We start from the raw sequence: 13,024 nt of genomic DNA, 5'->3' as shown, positions 1-13,024 counted from the left end.
GGAAATGTTTGTCTGTTTCCTTGACTCATTCAGGAAATGCTTGTCTGTTTCCTTGATTCATTTAGGACATATCTGTCCTTGACTCGAGGGGGGAAATAATATGGCTCGGGCACCGCGAGAAAGTCTACTTGTGTTTCAGAAAGTTGTTATTTTCAATGCAACGAATAATGCAATATTCACGTGGCAATAATCTCCTCCAAAGTCACGTGGTTTGTAGTATACCAAGTGATTCAAGTGTTCGTTCGAAACGCGTGACTCCAAACGATTCACGATCAGATGACGTGAACCATATTTCAACCAGCAGCTTGTGAACAGTTGCAGGCTGAACCAGTTTCTTTTATATCGACATGCACGCGCGATGTCAACACCTTTCCTATAAATTTAAAGCACGCGTACGAAGTGTGAATTGTACCGCTAGGTGGCACTGTACACGCTTTGAGATCACGTGATCAACGTGCTGGTTGAAGAATTGGAGTTTTTTATAAATGGCCGAGGTTTTTGAACTGCAAGGAAGGCTGCTGTTGAAGCGCGACAAAGAATTCTTACTCAATAACCATCGCCATGACAATCGGTACGTTTAGTTTGACGCAGCTTTGAACGGTGTTGTCATATAAAACTTGTTTTGGGGGGGAGAAGTAAACAGGGCGCATGTCAAGAACAATTAAGCATAACGTCGGTGGATCCAAGTGTATGCTTGAATGAGTGAGTGAGTATGGTTTTACGCCGATTTGAGCAATGTTCAAGCAATATCACGGCGGGTGACACCAGGAATGGCTTCACACATTGTACCTATTTGGGGAAGCGAACCCGGGTCTTTGGCGTGACGAACGGGCGCTTTAGCTATAAGGGTATATAGGACATGGTGTATCTGCGTCACAGGTGTTAAATGTATATACGACAAAGGTGTATAGTGAATGAAGGAGGCAGGTCTATAGTGTATGGAGACACAAACTTAATGTACAGAGTGTGGGCGACATGTATGTAACGTTTTTCTGCTACACAGGTGTATACTGCATGTACGACAGGTATATTGGGAATGTACGACACAGGTGTATTGGGAATGTACGACAGGTGTATTGGTAATGTACGGCAGGTGTATTTGGAATGTACGACACAGGTCTATTGGGAATGTACGACACAGATGTGAAAGTACGACACAGATGTATTGGGAATGTACGACACATGTGTATTGGGAATGTACGACACAGGTATATTGGGAATGTACGACAGGTGTATTGGGAATGTATGACACATGTGTATTGGGAATGTACGACACAGATGTGAAAGTACGACACAGATGTATTGGGAATGTACGACACAGGTGTATTGTGAAAGTACGACACAGGTGTATTGGGGATGTACGACACACGTGTATTGGGAATTTACGACACAGGTCTATTAGGAATGTATGACAGGTGTATTGGGAATGTACGACAGGTGTATTGTGAAAGTACGACACGTGTATTGGAAATGTACGACAGGTGTATTGGGAATGTACGACACAGGTGTATTGGGAATGTACGACACAGGTGTATTGGGAATGTACGACAGGTGTATTGGGAATGTACGAAACAGGTGTATTGGGAATGTACGACACAGGTGTATTGGGAATGTACGACACAGGTATTTCGTGTATATCACACAGGTGTAAACTGCATATATTACACAATGGCCTCACTGTACAAATCTCAGATGTACAAATATTGGAACATCTTGCGTCGTCCCCCTACTTCCAAACAGCTACTCGTCACATCAACGTATCCGACATTTTCAGCTCAATATACTGGCAAAAGCGCCCTGCCGCTGAAAAACAGTTCTGTCTTCCAGTCGACTAGTGACAACTAGAAAATTACAATGAAATATTTGCTCATCCTGGTTGAGAAATTCGTTCGACTTTAGCGGTTGTAGCACGGAGCACTTACACTGAGCTATGGGCCTGGAACGGGCCAGTCCTTGCTATAGACGTGTTTCCCATTTCTGTCGAGGAAATCATGTGATTTACTGTGTACTGGTATCAAAGAGATTGGTTTTAACACCCTTATGGTGTGAAATGACATTTTAATCGACTGTCAGGCTCGGACCATACGTTTTTGTCAAAAAGGTCTGTGAACTGGCTGAAGGAAGGGCGCGGTTCGATACAACCTTTGACGTCTTAAGATCAATTTTCGAAATGTCTTTTTAATGTCGACGAGATGCTACGAATTCGAAGAAAGTTAACATACCCAAACTATAAAAGAACAAAATTCAGCATGAATATGAATTCCATTATAAAGGCGAAATTTTAGGATTAAAATCATAATATATTCAGCTCAATTTTATATTTCCTGGTTCCGTATTACTTACGGACATTTATGTATAAACTGTATACACACTGTGTATAACCTATGTATACCCCGTGTATAATTTATCTTTACCCCGGGTTTACCTATGTATACCCCGTGTATGACCTACCTTTTTCCCCGTGTAGAACATGTGTATACAAAAACAAATATTTATTAACGCATCTTTACTCGAAAACTGAAACAGCTTTATCCCAAAAGACGGAATGACATCGCTCTGAGCAATTAAGTAACAGCCAATCAGGAAACACGACCTCGTGGGCGTGGGCGTGGGCGTGGGCGTGGTCTTTTTCGATTTAGAAAATTGTTCAAGTGTTGGATGGTTTGTTGTTTTACGCCGCACTCAGCAATATTCCAGCTATATGACGGCGGTCCGTTGATAAAGGAGTCTGGACCAGACAATCCAGTGATCACAGCATGAGCATCGATCTACGCAACTGGGATGAGATGACATGTGCCAACCAAGTCAGCGAGCCTGACCACTCGATCACGTTAGTCGCCTTTTACGACAAGTGTGGATCGCTGAAGATTAATTCTAACCCGGATCTTCACGGGTGGTTTTGAAAATGACGTAACTGCTAACGAATTTAGTGCCTCGAAAGCACTTTTAATTTAATACCTCCACATAAGTATAGTTTCCGACGCATTAGCACCCAATCGGCACATTCCGTGATCTGCACGATAACGCTGTGAAACTAATACCAAACTATCTCTCCGTACATCGGTCGATTTGGGGATTTTTTTCTGTTTAATAGAACGTATGAGTAATATGATAGCAACGTGAATTAGAGAAACTATTGGACCCGACAGAGATAAGGTCTGAGTATCATCTGATTCTAATGTAATCACGAGAGAGAAACACCATACCTCACATACACTATAGGTATCTTGATGACATATGTAGAGTTACTCGTGTATGGAATAATCAATTATTAATAGAGACAAATATGTTTATCTCCTTCATGGCTCAATGTTTAAGAAAGATATCACTTGGGGTTTTTCAACAACCCGAGTTTTACTCGAACTGAGCCCGGAAGAGCCACGAGGGCTGGTCGCGATGTCGCCACTGTCAATATGAACCCACGAAAAAGTGCGAAAATGATTTGACCATGCCGTCAAGATGCGGCTGTCGTGTATGTAGATGCGGACAACGGCGGTGGCGTTGCATGACAGGACATTATTCTATTCTGAGACTAGGGAGTTTTGGAATGGAATGAACCTTCATGCATTGCTCATTTAAGAAAACGGCAGCGTTTTAAAATGTGAAGAAGGAATACATGGTGTTTGCACAGTGGCGGATCCAGAGGGGGGGTTCAGGGGGTTCGAACACACACACACACACACACACACCCTTTGAAAATGACTTAAGATCACATTGAAATAAAAAGATTTGCGTTGGCGAAACCAATGGTGTGTGTGTGTGTGTGTGTGTGTGTGTGTGTGTGTGTGTGTGTGTGTGTGTGTGTGTGTGTGTGTGTGTGTGTGTGTGTGTGTAGGGGACCTGAATCCCCTCCTTTTAAAATTCCTGGATCCGCCCATGTGTCGCATGATCTGATACGATCATATGTCGAGGTGGAAATTACATTATTGCTTTCATGAAAAAAATGCCAGTAATTTCACAGAACGTTACAGAAACATTTACATGTTCGTGAAGATGGCGACAAAGATGGCAGGGCTCGATTTAAGAGATGTTAACCCACTTGCGCCAAGTGCAACCTAAGATAAAAACCTAGTTGCACCAGTCAAATTCCAGTTGCGCAGTTTTTATTGCAATATGTAATATCAGAAATATGCTATTGAATTATTTAGATGTTTTATTCAGAAGTTAACCCACTCAAAAATTGACTTGCACCTGGTGCAAGTTAGACTCATAACTAGGTTGCACTTTGTTATATTGGGTTGCACCAGTGCAAGTAACAAAGCACTGAATCGAGCCCTGGATGGTATATGTCTAAATATTCTAAACAACAGCCATTGATAGCCATAAATGTCTAGGTAATTCTAAACGTGATCATTAATGTCATAGAGGCTGTGGGAATGAGTGGGTGTGTTTGGTTTAGTTTAACACAATATTCCAGCAATACCACGCGGGGAACACCAGAAATGGGCTTCACACATTGTACCCATGTGGGGAATCGAACCCGGGTCTCGGCGTGACGAGCGAACGATTTAACCACTAGGCTACCCCACCGCCCCAGAGGCTTTCTGAAACAAATCCGTTTTCAATACCTTCTGAATAAATTGTGATATTTGTGATTACCAATTGGTCACAACCTCGACTCCCTTTAAATGTTTTTCAATGTCTTGCTTTGGCAATACCGTGGACGACACCTTTAGCGTAGGTATAACCCTTTTAAGAGCTTTGTGTGTTGAAATGGGTTACAGCAACCGTACTGGTCAGTTTAGTTTTAATGCATTGCATTATTCCAGTAAAATATCAAACTATGGACTCTTCATATTGAACCCATGTGGGGAATCGAACCCAGGTCTTCGTTGTAAATTAGGAACGCCTTCATCACTTGGTTATCCCATAGATACTTTGCTTTAGCCAACATTACTTGACACACCCACTGTATCAGTCATCCACTCACTCACCCAGTGGCTAACAAGCTCAATTTTTCTATCAAATATCTTCAGTCCCATTTTCTCCCTCCCTCTCACTCACTCACTCACTCAATTCCTTGTCGCATCTGCTTGTTTCCGTCTCAGTCAGGTTTGCCTGTTGCTGTGGGGATTTCAACACTTAAGAGCCTGGACTCCCGTCTGTTTTCCTCTGCAGTTATACCGAGAGACCACTGATATGTCAGTGCAGCTTCAGGTCTCATTTTGGCCTGTCACTACTTTCAGGAGGGGTGGGGGGTGGGGGTGTTCCTACCATTGGTGATTACCTTTACACCAGTCCTGAGTCAAATAAGTCCTGAGTTTCAGTCACTCTGGAAATCCTGTTACTTGATACTCTGACAAGCTATCCCGTGATTTGATACTCTGACCATCCTCTGATTTGATACTCTGACAATCCTCTGAATCGATACTCTGGCAATCCCTTGATTTCATACTCTGACAAGCCCCTGAATCGATACTCTGGCAATCCCTTGATTTCATACTCTGACAAGCCCCTGATTTGATACTCCGGCAATATCCTGATTTGATACTCTGGCAATGCCTTGACTTGATTCTCTGGCAATCCCCTCATTTGATACCCTGGCAATGCCGTGACTTGATTCTCTGGCAATCCCCTTATTTGATACTCTGGCAATGCCTTGACTTGCAATTGATTCTTTGGCAATCCCCTTATTTGATACTCTGGCAATGCCGTGACTTGATTCTCTGGCAATCCCCTTATTTGATACCCTGGCAATGCCGTGACTTGATTCTCTGGCAATCCCCTGATGTGGTACTCTATCAATATCCTGATTTGATACTCTGACGATTCCCTCATTTTATACAATGACAATTTGATACTCAAGGAATCCCCTGATCTGATACTCTGGCATTCATCCCCTGATTTGATAATGTGGTAATTCATTCACTTGATACTCTGGCAATGCTCAATGTTTCTCGGACGTTTGTCTTACCATGTTGCCAATACTACCTTATCACACATCAGTATTAGACATAGTGCCGGTGGGAAATACCATTCTCTGAACCCAGCCCCGGTATTCTGTCGGCGAGGCGAAAGCGTCAGACCCCCACCCACCTAAACAACCACCAAACCATAGTGTAAGTTGCAAAAGCGGTATTGCACAAAACAATAGTTCTTCCCAAACCACAGCACTGACTGATACCCCGAGTTGTGTCGTAATACATCGCAAGCTGTCGATGATAATTCAGATTGCACGACCACAAATATAGATACTGGCCCCAAACGAGAATATATAAATCAACCAGTCTCCAAGATTGTATTCAGCCATGTGATACCCATGTCTGAGGATAACCATTATTGTACATAAACTTGCTGTATAGTTCAGTCAATACGCAAGTAAGTAGCCCCTTCTAGGCGGACCTGCTAATCAATCATATGATGAGATGCATGCGGTGATAAAACGGCCCTGTTTGGACATTCTGATAAATGTTTTCGAATAAAATACGAAACTATTCAATCAAACAGCCATTGAACGCACTAAATTGACTCCGCTTGTCTGAAGCTATGCAGCTTAGTTACGTATTGGTTCTATGATATTCCCAAGATTGCCCTAACAGCACAACTGACTGCGTAAAAGCCGTCTAAATATGAAACTAATCGCCACGGATATTACCCAGACGTCTGGGGGTACAAATATCTCTCTACAAGTGCGCGTTACCGGAGTTCTCGCTAAGGTCCCGTGTACGCCGCGATCTCGTGATCAGCTGACGGATGCGCTGCAATCAGTTGTGGACTGCCGTAACGCGCTGTTCTTATGATATGATCACTTGTCGATTTACGGCAATCAAACACTGCTTCGTCCTCCTCGCAGCGCGTGTGTTAATCCGCGAGGAACGGAGCTCCCGCTGGATGCCAAGTGATACCATTCCAAGATATAACTTTCGTTACAGTCTGATTTTCTCCTCTGTTAATCCTATTTGTTCCACCCTCATTCCATCTAAAGCAACTGCCTTACTGATGACAACCTTCGCATGAGTATTCATATACACAATTAAAATCATATTTTTGGACATTTGGAATATTACACATATGGAGAAAATCTGTATTTAACACAGTATACATCATATTTGTTGACATTTGGAATTCTGATTAAGTCAGCTATACAGTACAATATTCTGTGGAGGTTTAGACCCATGAACAGAGAATATTCCACAACGGTGGTGAAATGTCGTTGACGTGAACAGACATAATACTGAATTGATACGTTTTGGATTAATGTGATCTAGAACGAGTGAGTCTCTCAAATATGCATGAGATCTTGAAGGTGTGTAGTTGAAGTAAAGGTCGCCAGTAATGAGTGATTATATTTCAGTGTATCTATATCGGAGAGTCGGCGGTTTTCACCTGGTCCTCACACTCTACAACGCTTCCCAGCGATAGAGTTTCAAGTCCAGAGTAAAGCTATAGACTATCAGGTCCAGGGGAAAGCTATAGACTATCAGGTCCAGGGGAAAGCTATAGACTATCAGGTCCAGGGGAAAGCTATAGACTAACAGGTCCAGGGCAAAGCTATAGACTAAGTGGTTCGGGGGAAAGCTATAGACTAAGTGGTTCAGGGGAAAGCTATAAACTAAGTGGTTCAGGGGAAAGCTATAAACTAAGTGGTTCAGGGGAAAGCTATAGACTAAGTGGTTCGGGGGAAAGCTATAGACTAAGTGGTTCAGGGGAAAGCTATAGACTTAGTGGTTCAGGGGAAAGCTATAAACTAAGAGGTCCAGGGGAAAGCTACAGACCATCAGGTCCAGGGGAAAGCTATAGACTATCAGGTCCAGAGTAAAGCTATAGACTAGCAGGTCCAGGGGAAAGCTATAGACTAAGTGGTTCAGGGGAAAGCTATAGACTTAGTGGTTCAGGGGAAAGCTATAAACTAAGAGGTCCAGGGGAAAGCTACAGACCATCAGGTCCAGGGGAAAGCTATAGACTACGTGGTTCGGGGGAAAGCTATAGACTTAGTGGTTCAGGGGAAAGCTATAAACTAAGAGGTCCAGGGGAAAGCTACAGACCATCAGGTCCAGGGGAAAGCTATAGACTAAGTGGTTCGGGGGAAAGCTATAGACTAAGAGGTCCTGGCCTTGATGCTCAATAGCGTTCCCCTGGACTTAATAGTCTATACTTATATACTGGACTCGGTGCTCCATCGTTTTATTAATGACACTGGGCCTAATGGTCCATAGTTAAAGGTGATGATAGTGTTGCCTCTGTCTTGGTGTATATATTCTGTTACTCACGGCAGTAAATAGATAGGAATAATTGTATGGACATGGTTCAGATCTACCTATGAAAGATATCAGTTAGGAAAGGTCAATACTTCTCATGAGACGAGTTATCTCTTTAGAGTTAAGAGGAGCTCTTGTAAGAAGTAGTTATTGCTGTGTGGAAATTGTGACTGTGCTTAAGGCGGTATCACATTTTCTTTTATTACTTTTTGGTTTGTTTTATTTAGTCTGTGTGCGTGCGTGTTGTGTTTTTAAGGGGGTGTGGGTGTTGCGACTGTTACGACGGAGACCGAGAATTACCGACATTCGGATAGAAACAGGCAGAAAGCGACAGACCCAGACACAAACAAAGTCAATCAGAGAAAGAAAGACAGACAGACAGGGACCGTTTAGATAGAAACATAAAAACAGAGACTTATAGATACAGACGAATAGCGAACCAGCCAGAGGCAGAAACGTCGTATGAAACATAAAAAGACAGACACGGGAAAGACGAAAAACGGCAAATAGGAAGACTGGCAGCCAATAAGTGAGAAAGGATGAGAAACCTGGGGACAGTGAGGGACAACACATAGGAACTGACACAGACGGGAAGACAAACAGAGAAAACGGTTTAAATTTAGCCAGACAATAGAATACAATAGGGAAGTCATCTGTAGGTTTGTATCCGATAGTGACACATACATTGTCAACCCTATGAAGGTACAGACATGCGCGAACAGCAAACAGACCATCGGACATACAACATATAAGAGAGACAATTGTACAGACTATGTGACAAACGGAAAGATAGACAATCAGGCATACAAAAGGAGGTGCACAATAAGACAATCAGACATACAGAAAGAGAAAGACAATTAGACTGACAAAGACAGAAAATCAGATATGCATAGAGTGAGTGAGTAGAGTTTTACGCTGAGTTACCAATATTACAGCAGTATCACGGCAGGGGACACTAGAAATGGGCTTCACACATTGTACCCATGAGGGAATCGAACCCGGGTCTTCGGCGTGTCGAGCGAACGCTTTAACCTCTAGGCTACCCCACCGATATGCACAGAGCTAACGGTTGGGGCATGTCGCGGTAAGAGACAGTCATTGACACAGTTAGTGAGAGACTGCACAGAAAAACCTACAAGCTTGATATTACTCATGATAGCAGACATCAAGAAATGCAATGAGGCAAAGAAAGATGAAGGGGGAAGCACACACTGATACGACATGCACTGATAAGGACACAGGGTGAAAGATACAGACAAGAAATATGGAAACAGACACAGGGTGAAGGAAACAGACAAGACAGAAGGAAACAGACACAGGGTGAAGGAAACAGACAAGACAGAAGGAAACAGACAGGGTGAAGGAAACAGACACATTGTGATGTGAAGGAAACAGACACTGAGTGTAGGAAACAGACAGGGTGGAAACAAACAGACAAAGAAAGAAGGAAACAGACATGGGGTGAAGAAACAGTGTGAAGGAAACAGACACAGGGTGAAGGAAACAGACACGGAATGAAGAAAACAGACACAGGGTGAAGGAAACAGACACATTGTGAAGGAAACAGACACGGAATAAAGAAAACAGACACAGGGTGAAGGAAACAGACACGGAATGAAGAAAACAGACACAGAGTGAAGGAAACAGACACATTGTGAAGGAAACAGACACATTGGAAAGGAAACAGACACGGAATGAAGAAAACAGACACAGATTGAAGGAAACAGACACAGAGTGAAGGAAACAGACACATTGTGAAGGAAACAGACAGAGTGAAGGAAACAGACACAGAGTGAAGGAAACAGACACATTGTGAAAGAAACAGACACAGGGTGAAGGAAACAGACACAGAGTGAAGGAAACAGACACATTGTGAAGGAAACAGACACATTGTGAAGGAAACAGACACAGGGTGAAGGAAACAGACGCAGTGAAGGAAACAGACACATTGTGAAGGAAACAGAGAAGGAAACAGACACGGAATGAAGAAAACAGACACAGGGTGAAGGAAACAGACACAGAGTGAAGGAAGGAAACAGTGAAGGAAACAGACTGGGTGAAGGAAGCAAAAAGGAGAAACAGACACAGTGTGAAGGAAACAGACACAGAGTGAAGGAAACAGACACAGAGTGAAGGAAACAGACAGGGAAGGACACAGGGTGAAAGAAACAGACACGGAATGAAGAAAACAGACACAGGGTGAAGGAAACAGACACAGAGTGAAGGAAACAGACACAGAGTGAAGGAAACAGGCAGGGGAAGAACACAGAGGTGTGAAAGAAACAGACACGGAATGAAGAAAACAGACACAGGGTGAAGGAAACAGACACAGAGTGGAGGAAACAGACACAGGGTGAAGGTAACAGACAGGGTGGAAGGAAACAGACAGGGAAGAACACAGGATGAAAGAAACAGACACGGAATGGAAGAAGAAACAGACACAGGGTGAAGAAGGAAAAGAAACAGACACAGGTTGAAGGAAACAGAGACAGACAGGGTGAAGGAAACAGTGAAGGAAACAGACACAGTGGAAAGGAAACAGTGAAGGAAACAGACAGAGTGAAAGGAAACAGACACAGAGTGAAGGAAACAGACACAGAGTAAAAAAAAGTGAAGACACAGGTTGGAAGGAAACAGAGTGAAGAAACAAAGGAAACAGTGGAAGGAAACAGACAGAGAGTGAAGGAAACAGTGAAGGAAAAACAGAACAGAACACAGGGGAAAAAACAGACACAGGTTGGAAGGAAACAGAGTGAAGAAGGAAACAGACAGGATGAAGGAAACAGACATAGAGTGAAGGAAACAGTGAAGGAAACAGACAGGGTGAAGGAAACAGACACAGAGTGAAAAGGAAACAGTGAAGGAAACAGACACAGAGTGAAGGAAACAGTGAAGAAAACAGACACAGGAAAAAGTGAAGAAAACAGACACAGGTTGGAAGGAAACAGACAGGGTGAAGGAAACAGACACAGGATGAAGGAAACAGTGAGAGAAGGAAACAGACAGAGTGAAGGAAACAGACAGGGAAACAGACACAGGTGAGAAGGAAACAGACACAGAGTGAAGGAAACAGACACAGAGTGGAAGGAAACAGACACAGGGTGGAAGGAAACAGACAGGGTGAAGGAAACAGACACAGAGTGTGAAGGAAACAGTGAAGGAAACAGACACAGAAATAAGTAAACAGACACAGAGTGTAGGAAACACACGAGTGAAGGAAACAGACACACGAAGGAAGGAAACAGACACGAGGGTGAAAGAAGGAAACAGACAGAGTGAAGTGAAGGAAACAGACACGGGGTGAAGGAAGCAGACACGAGTGAAGGAAACAGACATACATCCAGATGCAACATGCGACAGACATCCACACTCGGCTTAATTACTGAGCAGTTACAACCCAGTGTCCAACCCTGTGTCAAGACTGAAAATGTTCGACTTAAAAAATGGATTCTTCACGCTAACTAGCTCATACCACTTAGCGATTACATGCGGGGCATTTTCTCACAATCTCCTTAGACGTCGAGCGGAGAATGTTAGAAGTTACCGGCAAATATAACAGGTCACACAATGCCGCTTTGTGTACGATCATTCGAAAAAACTATGCCATGATCACCGGTGTAATTATAGCCCAAATGATAGGGCTTTCTTGTTGGGCCTTGTTTGTCTGCAAGGGAGGCTAGTTTGGAAGGATTTATGTTTTTAATGGCTGCTTATTTCCCTGATATGATCTTGTGGGTGTTTCGCTTTGCAACCAAATTCTCTCCTACATCAACGCTCGTTAAGCAGGTAGAGCGTCGACACAATACAGGCAATGTACGCGCCCGTTGAATGAGCCAGCGACACCATGCATGAAAACACCTTCCTAACAACTGGTGACAGGAAGAAAATAATCATCGTATTGCGCGTGTTCTACTTGTTGAAATCCGAGGATTAATGGCGGTGCTGGGATATGAGTTATAATTCCGAAACTTGTGGTTATCTTTAAGTTGGTGCATTCGTCTCTTATTGTATTAGTGGTTATAGTGGCCGATGCAGACTGTGGCTTTCTTTCCACTTGGAGCGCGATTCAATTCAGCGCTTCCTTTCAACTGACAATCTAACGTAACACTGCTATCACCTCAGCAGTCTAAATACAACACTATACTGTCAAATAACAACCCAAGCAAATAGAACGAGACTTTGAAACTGTGCGAGAAAAGCGTGTCACGTGCCCCTCAGACAGATCCAAAGGGCCATGACCCTAAATCCCCTTTGCGCATGCGCAATATTGAGACTGACAGTTATGGCGTTTGATTATGTAATCGTTTGCCAGCGTAAACAGAGACTCGGCCTTCCAATGTGGATCTCACCATACTGCAGGCGAGGCGCGGCGCCCGTTGCAATCAAATGTGATGCGACGATTAGGTGTTTCCGAGACAAAATAAAGACTTAACCCAACTGTTAGACGTCGAGGGGTATAAACAATAGTAATATTACTGTGTGTAAATGTACCATATCGCTTGATAGTGTGAGTTTAGCCTAGTTTTGACAACTGTCGAGACAGCATTAGACCCGTCTCGGGCTGAGGGTTCAAAGCTGACACTCTTGTCTGACATGCGTTCATTTTCCTTAAGGCGTGATTGCGTTATGAGGGCTTCCCGAATAGAGTCCTCCTTTGGAGCTTCGTTTGTCAAATTCCGTTCCACTGTGTCATGGACACTTTTTAACCCAACTGGCTGCATTCCAAAGAATTTAATCCGAAATATCACGAAATAATCTGGGGTAAGGTTCAGCCTGACCTGCACCGACTCTCCCTCCCCACCCCCCACCGCCACCCCCGGGCCTGG

At 43.5% G+C, this 13,024-nt stretch overlaps 2 long non-coding RNA genes across 2 annotated transcripts in view; one reads left to right on the top strand and one right to left on the bottom strand.

Moving 5' to 3' along the window:
- LOC124256805 overlaps positions 1 to 13,024 on the top strand; it is a 219,190-nt gene that overhangs the window by 177,057 nt on the left and 29,109 nt on the right. The window lies entirely within an intron of this gene.
- LOC124256803 overlaps positions 1 to 13,024 on the bottom strand; it is a 174,469-nt gene that overhangs the window by 160,869 nt on the left and 576 nt on the right. The gene's annotated exons all lie outside the window — the stretch shown is intronic.

The sequence above is a fragment of the Haliotis rubra genome, unplaced genomic scaffold, assembly GCF_003918875.1.
Source record: "Haliotis rubra isolate DU_JTF1 unplaced genomic scaffold, ASM391887v1 Scf64, whole genome shotgun sequence".
Classification (NCBI taxonomy): domain Eukaryota; kingdom Metazoa; phylum Mollusca; class Gastropoda; order Lepetellida; family Haliotidae; genus Haliotis; species Haliotis rubra.
The sequence above is the reverse complement of the archived record's forward strand: the minus strand, read 5'-3'. Positions and strand labels throughout refer to the sequence as shown.